At 35.6% G+C, this 17201-nt stretch overlaps 1 long non-coding RNA gene across 1 annotated transcript in view; it reads left to right on the top strand.

The window, feature by feature from the left end:
• Positions 1–17201, top strand: part of LOC116102319 — a 29346-nt gene that overhangs the window by 3470 nt on the left and 8675 nt on the right. The window contains exon 4 of the long non-coding RNA XR_004123075.1: positions 244–396. This is a non-coding gene — a long non-coding RNA (uncharacterized LOC116102319). The remainder of the gene's footprint in view (positions 1–243; positions 397–17201) is intronic.

The following is a 17201-nucleotide window of genomic DNA, read 5'->3' as shown; positions in this document are numbered from 1 at the left end:
GTCATCGCCCTAGTTTCTCTTCATATCATACTTGTTTGTGTCATCGCCCTAGTTTTTATCAGTTTATTTGCCCTCTCTTTTTCCTCATTAATGTGCTAGAATATTTAATAATGTATATTTTTAATAATACTGTTACTTCCCAAACTCGAGCATATTAGAAAACAAACCAAATTTGATTTATGACTGTTTTTTTCTCTTCTTACCTGTTCTATTTAGTTCAGACTCTTTTCTCTTATTTTTCAGAATATTCACTGTATATAGTCAATATTTTCCTCAGAGTTGGTGCTTACAAGTTCTTGTCAAGTTGGAAAAAGTCACTTTTACTTTTATTTGCATCACATTTAATAGATTAGAGACTAGATTGCTTTAAATTGAGTCTTCATATACAACCTCAAGGTATGTCTTTCTGCTTGTAAATATTTTCTTACCTATGCAGTCCATATATTTCACTAGTATAATGTCTGGTAATATCAAGTCAATATGTTGGTATATAAAATTCATTTTCAGATCTTTATCCAGTACTCTCCATTGAATTTCTAAAATGGTAAAATTCTTACTATCATTTGATCATGAATAAATGTATTTGGAACTATTTCTAGAATATACAAGGGTGATGTACTGCTCTCTTATTAATATTCCATACTAGCAAAGTCTGTATTAGTTTAAATGTTTTTGGATTTAACCTGTCCTATTTATAATATAGCCTGGGACACATTACAATCTAGATCAGGTTGGACTTGAACTTCCAGGAATCCATCTCCTTTGTATCTCCCTCATATAAAAGTTAAGATTTCTGAGAGTTGAGTATTTTTCAGTTTTATTCTTTGGGCTAGAGAGATATTTAAGCAATTCAGAGTATCTACTACTTCTACAGACTATGTTTCTTTCCTGACACCTTCTTTAGGCTGTACATTTGCCTGAAATTGCAGCTACAGGTGCAAGTTATAGCAGCACCTCTCCTTTCTGGGAACTTAGAGTCATGTTCACATACACTCCCCAACAGGCACATAGTAGCAGTATTTAAAAGTAACTCCTTGCCTGGCAGTGGTGGCGCATGCCTTTAATCCCAGCACTTGGGAGGCAGAGGCAGGCAGATTTCTGAGTTCAAGGCCAGTCTGGTCTACAAAGTGAGTCCCAGGACAACCAGGGCTATACAGAGAAACCCTGTCTCGAAAAACAAAACAAAACAAAACAAAAGTAACCCCTTTAACATATCTGAATTCCTAAAAAGCTGCATTTTTTGTATGTTTGTATTTTGCACTATTTCTGTGGGGTTTTTTACTGAGACCATTTAAATGGCATAGTTTGTTTAGCTAGATTATAGCTTGTTAAACTTAAGGGTGTAATAGTATATACTCATAATCTTGATTTGATTGTTACATAGGACTATTAGAATTTTGATGCTAGACTGGATGAAGGCATCTCCCAAAATTGAGCAGTAAACTTTAGATTAAAGTAACTGTGTACAGAATTTTGTTTTGATCTTCATAGTTTGTTTAACAGTGTTTACCTAAGTTCAGAAAATAATATTTCTATCAGTATTAACAAGCTTTATTCATATTTGTGAGCCTTCAGTTTTTATTACTATAGTAATGATTTTTTATAATTAGAATATTTAACACACATGTATCAAAAAAACAGTTGTATCATTCTTAACATTTTTTTTCCTGAGGCAGGGTTTCTCTGTGTAGCACTGGAACTCACTCTGTTGACTAGGCTGGTCTCAACTCAGAGAACCGCCTGCCTCTGCATCCCAAGTGCTGGTATTAATGGCATGAACCACCATTGCCCTGTTTTAACATATTTTTAAAAGTACATTGTATATAACTTTCTCATACAATTTAATTTTAACTTATTTGTAAAAAAAATTGTGGGATTTATACTTTGGGAATATTTACATATTCCTCATTTTAAAATATGCACTTTTATCATGCTCTCCTAACATGAAAGCCTTTCCTACTTTTGTTTTTATTTCTTTGGTCTATTGATTTCTGTCAGTTGTCCTGCTTACAGCATTTTTAACATGAGTATGACTACATCACTGTATCACTTCTTCCTAGCAAATATTGATTACCTGTAGAGTCTCATGAAGTGTAAAGTTATATGAAACACACCCCATAAATAATGGAACATAAATTTTTCCTTTACACTTATCCATTTATGGGTGCTGTGAAGTAATTTGTACAGTAGCCATTTTATATCCCAATGATAGCATTAGTCATCACTTTGCCATTAGAGCTCTTAAATTTTGAAACTTCCCTCTCTTTTAAGGTCTCTGATAACTACTTCTGTGCGTTGGAAATCACTTGCTCAAAGACTTTTGAACACTTGCTTAATGGCTCAGTATTGACTGCTTCACTGATGCTAAAAAGATTCCGTTTCTCACATGAAATAATTTTAGAAGCAATTATTTAACTTAAGTCTCATTTGACTCATTGTACCTGAAAGTATGGTTGTTTGTTTGCTGTGATCATGAATGAATTTTTACCACAAAGAAATTTCCATCCTGAAGAAAGCCAGCCAGTGTGAATGAAAGTTCATTTTAGTTTCTGCATTTTGGATATATATGTCCTATGTCAGAAATATATGATACAATCGACAGCATGACATTAACTAATTTGGGGTGACAAACATGAACAATGGCAAGAGCCCTTTGATTTTGTTGCCTTGGATTCTCACTTTTACCAACATACATACAAGTATTATGCATCAGGCCCTGGGTTTTGTTTAAAATTATATGGCTTCTGGAATCACCTTTTTCTACATGTCAGGATAAATAAAAGCATTTTTGAAAAAAATATAATTCATATATGACATGTTCTCTCCTTCAATGATAGAAGCATTCTAACTTCCAATATTTTCAGTTAAACCCAAATTAAATATTCAATGTGTGATATTAATAGGAAGTAGAAAACAAGTAATTTGTATTCCTGGACCTTAGATTCAACTTATTCTACAGTTTCTGCCATTAACAAGTAAATCTGTTTTATTTGTTAATATATACTATTTTGACTCTTGGATGGAATCTTAAAGTAGATACATTTTCTAGCTAGTGTTAGTAGAGTTATCAATGAGCATGAATGCAATTATATTCCCAGTCATTTGTGTAGATTTTCAGGAAGAGTAATATTTTTTAACAGTTTTCTTTCACTTTTTGGAAAAATTATACACTGATTTCCTTCATTTCTGAATCAGATTACCTCTTAAACCTGGTGAACTTTCCTTATCACCTTTCAATCACTTGTGTTTACAATAGGAACCATTCTGGTGGCATTAAATTTGAAGATCAAGCAGTTCAGTTTTCATTTTTCTGAAGTCTGGGTATTGAACACCTTTAAAAAACTACCTCAGTGTGCTTCCACATTTCCATGTGATCTTTTTTTTATGTTTGGTTTTGAGTTCTGTTTATATTCTGTTTAGTAATCTTAAAGGTAAAGCTTTTTCCCCCATTCTGTAAGCTACCAATTTCTTTTGACTTGTGAATTAGAAGCCATAATATATATGCTAAGAACCTTTGAGATCAAGAAACAAAAACCAGAAAACATGAGAGAAATAACTTCAAGGTTGCCATTAAAGTTTTTTTTTTGTGTTGGCCATCTTCTGAAAAACATGTGACTGTTTTGCTAAGACTGGTTTGTCATCAGTGAGACTTCATTAGAGAAAATTGACTTTTCATTTGCTAGCAATTATCACATGGAGGTAGCTTCAGCATTAAGGAGTGAGACTTGAGACTTGTTTCTACTCTGATTTTCAGTTCTGGGAGCTCAATTGATACATACATGAGTGTGCCATGTGCTTAATGCTACACTTTTCATACATGATTTGGTTATGCTGTGCTTATAAGGCCTTTTGTGTTCTACATACTCTTTGGTCTTTATATCATTTTGTCTGTTCTGTGGGGTGAGATTTGATGGAGAAATCCTATTTACCTATATCATTTACAGGGTCCTGTGTAGATGCTGTTTTCAGCAATGGGACCTTCTTGTCAAGTTCTGGAAGAACAATCTATAGTCTTTGTGGTAGCCTAAGTTGCTTGGGGATTCCCATTGGACCCTTTGTACAACAACTCAACTACTTGTAACACAGTCCCAGTAATGAAACCTTCATTTTATTATAAGAGATTGCCAGTTGGACCTCTGTCTCCATTATTTGGTGACTTTAGTTGGATTATATCCCTTCACTTGGTCCCCACATATTCATTACTATCTACTCTATTTCCCTTTCTGATCCCTATATTGGAATCTTCAATTGGTAATGAGAGATGTCCAGTAGGGAATCTTTCTCTTCTGTTTTTTAGTGATTTCATTATGATTTTGTTCATATATATTCTGTGAGGGGTTATGGTAAAATTTTGATGGGGATTATATTGAATCTTTACATTGATTTTGGAAAAATAGTCATTTAATCCTAATGATCCCTGGACATAGATATTTTCATTTTCTGATATCTTTCTACAAGGTTTTGTTGATTCTTTGTATCTTTCTCTTTGTTTCTACTTGGCTGACTTCCACTCTGAGTTTGACTATTTTCTGGTGTCCACTCCTCTATGGTATCTTTTGATTCTTTTTGTTCTAGAGCTCTCAGGTGTGCTGTTAATTTGCTAGTGTTGGATCTCTCCAGTTTCTTCATGAGGGCACTTAGTGCTAGAATTTTCCTCTTACCACTGCTTGCATTGTGTCTCATAATGTGGTATGTTGTGTCATCATTTTCATTGTGTGTAAGGAAGTCTTTAATATCTTTTTTATTTCTTCTTCGAGACATGGTTTCTCTCTATACCCCTGGCTGTCCTGGAACTCACTCTGTAGACCAGGGCTGGCCTTGAACTCAGAAATCCTCCTGCCTCTGCCTCCCAAGTACTGGGATTAAAGGCGTGCGCCACCACGGCTGGGCTCAGTCTTTAATATCTTTATTTGTTCCCTGACCAAGTAATCAGTGAGTAGAGAGTTGTTCAGTTTCAATGGCTATGTGTGTTTTCTGTTTTTGCTGAAGTCTAGCTTTAGTTTGTGGTGATTTGATAGGATGCATAGAATGATTTCAATCTTTTTGTATCAAAGGCTTCTTTTGCAAATGATTATATATGATCAGTCTTGAAGAATGTACCATGAGGTGCTAAGAAGAAGGTATATTTTTGTGTTAGAGTGAAATGTTTTGATTATATTTAATCCATTTGTTTCATAAACTCTATTTCATTCACTGTGTCTCTGTCTCTGATTCCATTAGGAAGAGTGGGGAGTTGAAGTCTCCCACTATTATTGTGTAGGGTTCAATGAGTGCTTTGAACTTGAGTAGAGTTTCTTTATAAATGCAGGTGCCCTTGCATTTGGGGCATAGATGTTCAGAATGGAGCCTTTCTATTGGTGGATTTTTCCTTTAATAAAGTGCCCTTCCCCATCTTGCTTATAACTTTTGGTTGAAAATCTATTTTATGGAATATTAAAATGGCAGCTGCTGCTTGTTTCTTGGGACCATTTGCTTGGAAGACATTTTCTAGCATTTTACTCTCAGGTAGTGTCTATTTTTGTCATTTAGATGTTTCTTATATATAGCAAAATGCTGGCTCCTGCTTGTGTAACCAGTCTGTTAGCTTATGTCCTTTTATTGGGGAATTGAATCCATTGATATTGAGAGAGATTAAAGACAGATGATGGTTAGTTCCTGGTACATTATTATTGTAGTTGGCATCATTTATATGTCATTCTCTCCTTTCATATTTGCTGTGAGATAATTAATTTCTTGGTTTGATTTATGATTCATTAATGAAGAATTGTTAATCAGTATGAAGGAACTACTTTTATCTCTCCTGATTAAAAGTGGCTTTTCACATTGTAGAATTGTGGTATCACCTAATTTGCTAGTTCCAATGTTTTGGTAACATATTCAACATTATACACTGAGATAGTGCCAGTCTTTTAGGACAAGATAGGTTTCTTGGAGACTGCAACTGGATGAAATCTTAATTAATATAGTTCATGAATAAATCCAAAGTATGTTCCTTATATCCATATCCTTTTACTCTCATGAACTCCTTCCATTGGCATGTCCTCTTTTTGAGTTTGTAGCCGATTAAGTTCAATTAATTCATATATGTGCTGTTTGCTGCTCTGTCACTTCGGGGACAATTGACGATTATTTATTATGTGTCAAGTATTAATTCCTATAATTTTGTTGTTTGTCATATTTTTCATAGCTGTCAGTTTATAGTATAATTTACTTTTTTTGCCTTCTTGGGTAGTTTTACCTCTCACTTTAGGATAAGGATTACTTCTGCTGCCCTATAGAGTCAACTTTGTTATCATATAATCCTTTAGTCTGCTTTTGTCATAGAATTGTTTTAATTATTTTTCCAATGTCTTAGTTGTTTTGCTGAGCTAAATAGCTGGGGTTCACAGATTTTCAGGATTTGAATTACATTTTTCAGTACACTTCTGCTTTTTGTTTTTGTTCTGATGGGCCTGTTTTTATATATGTCCTTGTGTTTCCCTATTTCATTTCTCAATATACATAAAGAATATGTCACAAACCTATCTGCATGTATATTGTCTCTGAATAACTGTCCTTTCTTTTCCTTCATTTGGAGTATTATTTTTTTAATATGATAGTACTGACAATATTTTCTATTTTTTTTGCATGCAGTTTTCATATTCTTCTGTGTTCATAATTCAAGCATTCAAGATTTTTATAGATATATTCTTTTAAACTTAAGGTTCTCCTTGACTAAATGTACCAAATTTCTGCCTTGTTTTCATGCATTGATTTTTTTTTTTGTCTTCATTTTCTATCCTAATTTTCACAGCACTCTATATTTGACTTGTCTAGTACTTCATTTCTAGGATCAATTAAGTTTTCTGTATTATGTACATTATTAGCCTTTTTTAATAAAAATGTAAAGCTTTGCAATCAGATATCCCTCTCTTGAAAGTGTGAGGCACAAGGACCCAGAAGTCCAGGGTGAGAATATAAAACTTGCTACTACTATTAGAGGAGAACATGACAGAGGTGGAAAGGGAAAGAAAGGGAGGAATAAAAGCAAAGAATAAAAAAGCAGCATAGTTTAAGATCAGGGCAGGGTCAATTACTCTTTATTAAAAATAGATAGGATATATATACAGGAGAGAAAGATAGATGGATATGTAGGATACAAAATCTGTGATGTGAATGTGTTTGCTACCTTCCATGAGAGCATGGGAAATCTACTAGTGTTTACTCCAAAGATCTTCATTCTCCCTCTTCCACCAACTATCCAGTGTCAATAATACTCCAGGAATCATTTGGTCTTGAAGATGATATATGTACTCCTTCTATTGTGAGATCTTGCCTGGGTTTGATCTTTTGCAGATAATCAGCTTTTTTGAATTAATAAGAGTTCTTTTTTCTTTTTTTTTTTCTTTACTTTTCCCCTACCTCAATACAATTACTACTGTACTCTGCTACAACCTTGTTTCTTACACTCCTTTGTTTCCTCCTATACGTTGTCCATAAGCCTTGGTGGTGGTGGTAATAATATACTAGTCCTGTGTGGAACTTAGCATCTTTTTATCCACAGCATGTAAACAAATTGTAGATATTTCCATTAATCTCTGTCTACTGTGAAAAGAAACTCCTCAGACCTAAGCTTTTATCTGCCTGAATTTGTAGGCATAATTATAAATATTAAAAAGTGAATTTGGCAAAACAGCAATAGCATTTGTATCATAGAACTTATGACCTTCTCTTTTGTTGTCTTTTGAGCTGGATTATGCTGCCAGCCTCTACAATACACAAGTTACCTCTAGTGTATCAGGCTTCATCTCCTTGCTTGTAATTATCATGCTGCTGTTGAAGATCAGCACTATAGCATAAAGGGTCTACCACTGGGTAGAATAGTTGATGTGTTTTCTGCCCTAGCAGCTCACAGCAGAACATTGAGTTCTGGAGACATTCTGACCAATAATTAATAGTGAGGTATCCCATGACCTTTTTTTTTTTTTTTAGTTCAGTAATACTAGGAATAAAAGAGAAATTTTTGTGGTTTCTTTGATACAGATAACTCTGTCCATCAACTGAAGTGCATGTTATCTTTTGACATAAGGTCTTTCCATGTGATTATGGTGGTTCACCAAAAACAGTGTAATAGTCTGTGTTGGATTGGAGACCTCTGGGATCTTCCTGACTTAACTGTTTAGGATATACCCTCCACATTGTGATGATATTAACATTGTTAATCCCTACCTTACGGTAACATTGTTTACCCATAGAAAGTAATTTAATTTCAACTCTTACAGATTAAGTAGTGTTTTTTAAATATATTTTTCAGACAGCTAGCTTCTATATGGCTTTATATGCCTTCTTCAGCCTGATTTCTCTATACTTGAACATTCTGATTAAGCCTTTGCCCTACCAGGATTACACTTCAGAATTTGTTGTTACTACTACATACTACCCCTTAGCTTTTAACATACTGCCTTTCAAATAAATGTCTTTTCCTTTCTCAGTCCTCGAATTGTGTTCATGTTAAACACACAGAGCAGCTGGGCAGTGGTGGCGCACGCCTTTAATCCCAGCACCTGGGAGGCAGAGGCAGGTGGATTTCTGAGTTCGAGGCCAGCCTGGTCTACAGAGTGAGTACCAGGACAGCCAGGGCTACACAGAGAAACCCTGTCTCCAAAAACCAAAAAAAAAAAAAAAAAAAACACACAGAGCAAGAAATGAAATCTGAAGCTAGGATTCATGTAGGAGAAAACTCTATTTACGTTGGTGTTGTCTAAATCCTTTCCATTTATTTACCAATTACAAAATTTCAGTTTTCTTTAGCATTAGTATTCCATAGTATATATTTCCTGTCAGTCCTCTGTTTATGAACATCTATGTTCCATTTTTGGAACATAGTTATTGTGGATAGAGTAGCAATGAACAGAGATGTCTAAATATTCCTTACAGTAGTACATAAAGTCCTTTGGGTATATGCCCAGGAGCAGTACAACTGAATCATATGGCAGTTGTATATTTTCTCTGTGTAGCCCTTGCTGTCCTAGAATTCTCTCTGTATAAATGGATGGTCTTTTACTCAGAGATCTGCTTGCCTCTGACTCCTGAGTGCTGTGATTAAGGTGTTCATCATGACTACCCTGCTGATAGTTGTATGTCTTGTAACCAGACTGCTTGTGTCCGGAATAGTTCATATTTTGTACCAACAGTGTGAATGAGATTGATACAATAATATTTGTATAGTGAAATATAATCTTTCTAATTATATACACACCCAACCTTCACCCCCAACATTATACACATAGTGCATATATAGATACATACATGTGGGCATAAGCCCAGGAGTAGTATAACTGAATCATATAGCAATTATTAATTTTTTTTTTTCTTTTACTTTCAAGACAGTATCTCTGTGTAGCCCAGGCTATTCTGAAACTCACTCCACAGATATATCAGAGCTCATCAATATATACATTTATATATAGTAATATAAATATATTTACATATTCATATTATACATGTATGTATATATTTGTACATATACATATGTGTGCATGTAATATACATACACATATATACATGTCTACACACAGGTGTGTGTATGTGTGTGTGTGTGAGTAGTAATAGTAGTAGTAGTAGTAGAAGTAGTACATTCTTTTCTGAGGGCAATAACCTCACTTGCTTCAGGAATTTTCCAGTACCTATAATTTCCCCACTCTTGACTTTGCCTTAAATTCAACTAGACAGCTGGTTTTTAACACCAACTTGTGAGTATCCTTTATATATGTTTATTAATATCTTGTCATTCTGGTGACTATCATAGTTGTTATAAGTATGTAAGACATTTTAATTGGATAATTGATAAAAGGTATCAAAAATAATATTATTATAGAATAATTACCACATGGACTAAAGAGGCTATGAGAGTCAATGGATATTCTTTAGAATTATAATATAATTTTATCATATGTAGACATAAAAGGTTTCTTTGACTTCAAGATGACTAGAATGGATGCTTTATAGAGTTCAAATTGAATGCAATAGGAATTGAAGATCAGTAGAGAATAATATTTTTACTTCTAATCCCAACACTTAGAAATCTGCAGGGTAAGAACAAGTACAACATGGCTGCTTAGAGTGTGTCTCTGTTGACACAACCAAAGAAACAAAAATGATGTTTCCTTTGACATTTTGAGAATAATTGGTAAGGTGTGGCTGGAGATGTGAAATACCATTAAGAACACATGTTGCTCTTGCACATGTTCCCAGCACATATATGATAGTTCACAGTTAAATTAAAACCAATTCCAGGATACCTTTATGGTATCTTATGTCCTCTGATATAGGCATATGCATGCTTGCAAGGAAAGCACTAATATACATAAAATAGAAGTAAATGTAAAAATAGCAAATCAAGAAGAAGCTGGAGAGTTGGTTTAGCAGACAAGCGCATGTGCTGTTTTTTGGTTTCTATGGGTGCTACAATCATGTAAAGAAACACAGAGAGACATAGACATATGGGAATAAATTGAAATTTTATCATTATTATTCTTTAATCTTATTTTACAATTCAGTTGTTATCACCCTGTCCACCCTCCAACAGTTCCTCATCACATTCCTCCTCCCCTATCTCCAAGAGGATGCTCGCACACACCCATCCCATCAGACCTCCCTATTCCCAGGGGCCTCAAGACTCTCTAAGGCTAGGTGTATCTTCTCTCACTGAGGCCAGACTAGGCAGTCCTCTACTGTATTTGTGTTGGGGGCCTCATATCAGCTAGTGTATGCTATCTGATTGTTGGCTCCATTTCTGAAAGATTGGACGTCCAGGTTAGTTGAGATGGTTGGTCTTCTTATGGGTTTAACCTCCTCCTTTAGCTTTTTCTACTCTTTCTTTAATTCAACTACAGGGGTAACCAACTTCTGTCCATTGGTTGGGTATTAAATATCTGCATCTGACTTTTCAGTATCTTATTGGGCCTCTCAGAGTGCTGCCACGGTAGGCTCCTGTCTATAAGCACATCATGGTATTAGTAATAGTGTCAAACCTTGGAACCTCCCCTTGAACTGTATCCCAGTTTAGGGTGGTCATTGGAACTACTTTCCCTCAGTCTCTTCTCCATTTTTGTCCCTACAGTTCTTTTAAACAGGGATAATTCTGGGTCAGAGTTTTTGACTATGGGATGGAAACCCCATCCCTACACTTGATGCCAGATCTCTCTACTGGATATGGACTTTACAAGTTCCCTCTTCCCACTGTTGAGCATTTCATCTAAGGTTACTCTCTTTGAGTCTTAAGTGACTCTCACCACCTAGGTCTCTGGTACATTTTAGGGGTTACCTCTACCTCCTACTTCCCAAGGTAGCCTATTTCCATTCTTTCTTCTGGCCCTCAGGGATTCATTCCTGATCCCCCTTCTAATACATATGGATGTCCCCCTTTTCCACTCTCTGTCCTCTCTTCCACCAAAGTACCTCCCTCCCTTTTTCCCCACCCCCCATGATTGCTTCTCCTTCTCAATGTGGGATTGAAGCATACTTGGGGCCTTCAGCTTGTTAACCTTCTTGAGTCCTATGGATTATATCCTGGGTATTCTGTAATTTTGGGCTAATATCCATTTATTAGTGAGTAGAAACCATGGATGTTCTTTTGGGTCTGAGTTAGCACACTCAGGATGATATTTTCTAGTTTCACTTATTTGCCTGTAAAATTCATTATGTCCACATTCTTAATAGCTGAATAGTATTCCATTTAGTAAATGAACCATACCTTCTGTATCCATTCTTCTGCTGTGTGACATCTGGGTTGTTTCCAGCATCTGGTTAACCCAAATATGGCTGCTATGAACATAGTGGAAATGTGTCCATGTGGCATTGTGCGAAATCTTCAGGGTATATGCCCAAGAGTGGTGTAGCTGGGTAGATATATTTCCAACTTTCTGAGGAAAATATTTATTTCCAGATTGGTTGTACCAGTTTCCATTACCACCATCAATAGAGGAGTGTTCTTCCTTCTCCACATTCTCGCCAATTTGTGCAGTCACCTGAGATTTTGAGCTAAGCCATTCTGATTGGTGTTAGGTGGTATCTTGGAGTCATTTTGATTTGCATTTCCCTGATCACTAAGGACTTTGAACATATTGTTAAGTGCTTCTTGGCCATTTGAGATTCCTCTGTTGTGAATTCTCTATTTAGTTCTATTTCCCATTTTTAATAGGTTTATTTGGTTCACAGGAGTCTAACTTCTTGAGTTCTTTGCATTTATTGGATACTAGCCCTCTATCATCAGTTGTAGGGTTTTAAAGATCTTTTCCCAATCTTGTAGGTTGCCATTTTGTCCTATTGACAGTGTCCTTTGCCTTAAGCTTTTCAGTTTCATGAGGTCCCTTCTATCAGTTCTTTTAAATTTACGCCTGTGCCAATGAGTTTGAGTCTCTTACTCACTTACTTTTCTATTAGATTCAGTGTATCTGATCTGGTTTTATGTTGAAGTCCTTGATAAACTTGGACTTGAGCTTTAGGCAATGTCACAAATATGGACATATTTTCATTTTGCTACATAGTGATTACCAGTTAGACCAGAACCATTTATTGAAATGCTTTTTCCCCCCATTGAATATTTTTGGATTCTTTGTCACAGATCAAGTGCCCAGAACTCTGTGGTTTTATTTCTGTGTCTTTAATTCTCTTCCATTCATCAACCTGCCTGTCTCTGTACCAATACCATGCAGTTTGTATCACTATTGCTCTGTAGTATAGCTTGAGTGTGGCATGGTGACTTCCCCAGAACTTCTTTTATTGTTAAAATTTGGTTTTGCTATTCTGTTTTTTTTTTTTTCCAAATGAAATTGAGAATTGATCTTTCTATGCCTTTGAAGAATTGTATTGGAATTTTGGTTAGGATTGTGTTGAATCTGTAGAATGTTTCTGGTAGGATCGCCATTCTTACTATGTTAATTCTAACAATCCATGAGCATGAGAGATCTCTCCATTTTCTGAGGTCTTCAGTTTCTTTCTTGAGAGACTTGACGTTCTTGTCATACAGAACTTTCACTTGTTTTTTTTTTTCAAGACAGGGTGTCTGTGTATAGCCCTGACTGTCCTGGAGCTCACTTTGTAGACCAGGCTGGCCTTGAACTCAGAAATCTGCCTGCCTCTACGTCCCAAGTGCTGGGATTCAATGTGTGCACCACTACCACCCAGCTCAGGACATTCACTTGTTTGGTTAGAGTTACACCGAGGTATTTTACATTATTTGTGACTATTATGAAGAGTGTTGTTTCCTTAATTTCTTTCTCAACCCATTTACCATTTGTATAAAGGAAGGCTATTGACTTGTTTGAGTTAATATTATATCTAGTCACTTTGCTGAAGTTGCTTATTAGCTATAGAAGTTTTCTGGTAGAATTTTTAGCATTGCTTATGTATACTATCATATCTTCTGCAAATAGTGATACTTCAACTTTGTCTTTGCTAATTTATATCCCCTTGATCGCCTTCTGTTGTCTTATTGCTCTAGCTAGAACTTCGAGTACTATATTGAATAAATATGGTGAGAAAGAGCATCTTTGTCTTGTCTCTGATTTTAGTGTGATTGCTTCAAGTATCTCTCCATTTAATTTGATCTTGGTTGTTGGTTTGCTGTATATTTATTTTATTATGTTTTTATATGGAAGGGGTGTTATATTTTGTCAAAGGCTTTTTCAACATCTGATGAGATGATCATGTGATTTTTTGAGGTTGTTTATATAGTGCGTTACATCAATGGGCTTTTGCATATTGAAAAAAAACCTTGTATTCCTGGGATGATGCCTCCTTGATCATCATGAGTGATGGTTCTAATGTGCTCTTGGATTTGGTTTGCAATAATTTTATTGAGTTTTTTAATCAATATTCATAAGTGAAATTTGTCTGAAATGTTTTGTTGGATCCTTGTGTGTTTTAGGCATCAAAGTAATTGTGACATCACAGAATGAATCAGTGTTGCCTTTTTCTCTTTTATTGAATAGTTTGAGGAGTGTTGGTATTAGCTCTACTTTGAAGGTCTGGTAGAATTCTGCACTAAAGCCATCTGGCCCTGAGCTTTTTTTAAGTTGGGAGGTTTTAATGACTTCTTTAATTTCCTTAGGGGAAAATATATGGTCCTATTTAGATAGTTTTTCTGCTCTTGACTTAACTTTAGTATGTGATATCTGTCTAGAAAAATTATCCATTCCATCCAGATTTTTCAGTTTTGTTGAGTATATGATTTTATAATAGAATCTGATGATTTTTTGGATGTCCTCAGTTTCTGTCATGTCTCTCTATTATTTCTGATTTTGTTAATTTGGATACTATCTCAGTGCCCCCTTTAGTTAGTTTGCCTGGGGATTTATCTATCTTGTTGGTTTTCGCAAAGAACCTGCTTTTGGTTGTGTTGATTCTTTGTATCATTCACTTTGTTTCTATTTGGTTGATTTTGACCCTGAGTTAGACTCTTTCCTGCCCCCTACTCCTCTTGGGTGTGTCTTCTTCTTTTGGTTCTAGGGTTTTCACTTGTGTTGTTAAGTTGCTAGTGTATTATCTCTACAATTCCTTTACCAGGGCACTAAGTGCTATGAATTTTCCTCTTACCACTGCTTTCATTGGGTCCCATAATGTGTCTCATAAGTTTTCCTATGCAGTATTATCATTTTATTGTGTTTCAGGAAGTCTTTAATTTCTTTCTTTCTTACTTCCCTGACCAAGTTAATATTGAGTAGAGAGTTGTACAGTTTCGATAAGTATGTGGGTTTTCTGTTGTTTTTGTTGTTATTGAGGTCTTGCCTTAGTCACTGTTGAACTGATAGAATACATTGGGTTATTTCAATCTTCTTGTATCTGTTGAAGCTTGTTTTGTGAAATTATATGATCAATAGTGGAGAAGGTACTATGAGGTGCTGAGAAGAAGGTATTTTCTTTTGTTTTCGGGTGAAATGTTCTGAAAATATTGTTAAACCCATTTGGTTCATAACTTCTATTATTTCACTGTATCACGGTTTAGTTTCTGTTTCAGTGACTTGTCCATTCATGAAAGTGGGATGTTGAAGTCTCCCCCTATTATTGTGTGGGGTTTAATATGAGTTTTGAGCTTTAGTAAAGTTTCTTTTATGAATGTAGGAACTCTTGCATTTGAGGCATAGATGTTCAGAATTGAGACTTTCTCTTGGTAGATTTTTCCTTTGATGAATATGAAGTGTCCTTCCTCATATTGCTTGATAATTTTTGTGGAAAGTCTAGTTAGTGTATATTACAATGGCAACTCCTGCTTGTTTCTTGAGACCATTTGCTTTGAAGACTTTTTTTTCCCAGCCTTTTACTCTGAAGTAGTGTCTGTCTTTTTTTTTTGAGGTGTGATTCTTGTATGTAGCAAAATGCTGGGTTCTGTTTGCCTATCCAGTCTGTTAGCTTTTGTCTTTTTGTTGGGAAATTGAGTCTATTGGTGTTTAGAGATAGTAAAGACAGAAAATTATTAGTTTCTGTTATGTTTGTTGTTATAGATGGCAGTATGTTTATATGATTCTCTCCTTTTAGTTTTGCTATGAGACTATTTATTTCTTGTTTTGACTTATAATACATTAATGATGAATTGTTTCTTAATTAGTATGAAGAGATCATTTTTTTCTCTCCTGATTAAAAGTTGCTTAACGCCATTTTTTTCATGTTGTGAAATCTTGATGTCAGCTAATTTGTTAGTTCCATTTGTTTTGGATAATGGCATTTATCATTACACACAGAGACAGTGCCAGTCTTTTAGGATAAGATATTTTTCTTGGAGACCACAACTGGATGAAATCTGTAGGGCTGGATTGGTGGTAGATAAATATTGTTTGAATTTGGTTTTTTCCTGGAATATTTTCATTTCTCCATCTGTGCTATTTGGGAGTTTTGTTGGGTATACTTGCCCGTGCTGGCACTTGTGTTCTCTTAGAGCATTTATGCCCTCTGTCTTTTAGGGTCTCTGTTAAGAAGTCTGGTGTAATTCTAGTAGGTATGCCATTTTATGTTACTTGGATTTTTCCCTGAACACTTTTAATATTTTTTCTATCTTCTGTGCATTTAGTGTTTTGATTATTATGTGACAAGAGGATTTTCTTATCTGGTACAGTGTATTTGGTGTTTATATGCCTCTTGTATGTTTATGGCCATCTCTTTCTTTACGTTGTGGAAGTTTTCTTCTATGATTTTGTTGAAGATGTTTTAGAGTCCTTTGAGCTTGGGAGTCTTTGTTGTCTTCTATTTCTATTATTCTTAGATTTGGTCTGTTCATTGTGTCCTTGATTTCCTGGATGTTTGGCTTAGGAGTTGTTTCTGCTTTGAAATTTCTTTGACCCTGTTGTCAGTATCTTCTAAGGTATCATCTACACCTGAGATTCTTTCTTCTATTTCTTGTATTCTGTTGGTGGTGCTTATATATGTATTTCCTGACCTTTCCCCTAGGTTTTCCATTTCCAGCGCTGTCTTCATTTGTGTTTCCTTCTTTGTTTCTACTTCCACTTCTAGGTCTTGTACCAGTTTGTTAAATTCCTTCACCTGTTTAATTGTGTTTTCCTGTATTTCTTTAAGGGATTTATTTGTTTCCACTTTAAGGGTTTCTACCTTTTTACCTGTGTTTTCCTGTATTTCTTTCCATAAGTTATCTATAGCCTCCTTAAAGGACTCTGTTATTTTCATGATTAGGATTTTAAGTCAGCATCCTGGTTTTCAAGTGTGTTGCTATATCCTGGGCTTGCTGTGGTGGGAGAACTGGGTTCTGATGATGCCAAAATATATTGGCTTCTGTTGCTTATGGTCTTGTGCTTGCCTCTTGCCATCTGGTTATCGCTGGTATTAGCTGGCCTGGGTGTCTCTGTCTTGAACCTGCCTCCTATGTTTCAGAATTACTGTAGGTCTCCTGAAAGACCCGTGACCCTATCCATAGCAGTAGTCCTGTGAGGTCTTCAGACTGTGGGGTCTTCAGCGTGGCAAACAAGCTTCTGATTTGTTGCCCTGCATGCAGCTGTTTTTTTGGTATACCTTTTGACTATGGGGTCTTCAGAGGAGCAGACAAGTTGATGATCTGTTACCCTGTGTGCAGCAGACCTCCTGGGAGGCCTTCAGACTATTGTGCCTATTGACCTGTGTGCAGCAAGACTCCTGGGAGGTCTTTAGTCTGTTGTGTCTTTGAGAAGCAGACAAGCTTCTGCCCTGACAGAAGGTGCAAGCTGGAAGGGGAGTGG

This window comes from Mastomys coucha, unplaced genomic scaffold, assembly GCF_008632895.1.
Source record: "Mastomys coucha isolate ucsf_1 unplaced genomic scaffold, UCSF_Mcou_1 pScaffold21, whole genome shotgun sequence".
In the NCBI taxonomy this organism is placed as follows: domain Eukaryota; kingdom Metazoa; phylum Chordata; class Mammalia; order Rodentia; family Muridae; genus Mastomys; species Mastomys coucha.
The sequence above is the reverse complement of the archived record's forward strand: the minus strand, read 5'-3'. Positions and strand labels throughout refer to the sequence as shown.